This window comes from Sinocyclocheilus grahami, unplaced genomic scaffold (genome assembly GCF_001515645.1).
Source record: "Sinocyclocheilus grahami isolate Dianchi unplaced genomic scaffold, SAMN03320097.WGS_v1.1 scaffold141.1, whole genome shotgun sequence".
In the NCBI taxonomy this organism is placed as follows: Eukaryota; Metazoa; Chordata; class Actinopteri; order Cypriniformes; family Cyprinidae; genus Sinocyclocheilus; species Sinocyclocheilus grahami.
The window spans coordinates 149814-150078 of record NW_015505320.1 but is presented as its reverse complement, the minus strand read 5'-3'; positions in this window follow the sequence as shown (position 1 = coordinate 150078).

The window sequence follows — 265 nt, the reverse complement described above, 5'->3', positions numbered from 1 at the left end:
ACCAAGGCCGCTCTCACAATTGTTGATTGACAGTGGTGTCAGTCTTTGATTTTATCACAGCTCCGTCCTGAGTGAGCTATCATCAGTCCGCCATTGATTCAATGCCTTTGTTTCCAGAACGGTTGTAGACAAGAACGTCTCCTAAGCGATTGAGATGTTTTGTTGTTGGAGGTAATAATGAACATAGCAGCAGGGCCGGCGCTAGCTATAGGAGCAGGCCATTGCCTAGGGCCTCGGGCTTTGAGGAGGGGCCTCCATAACCGTA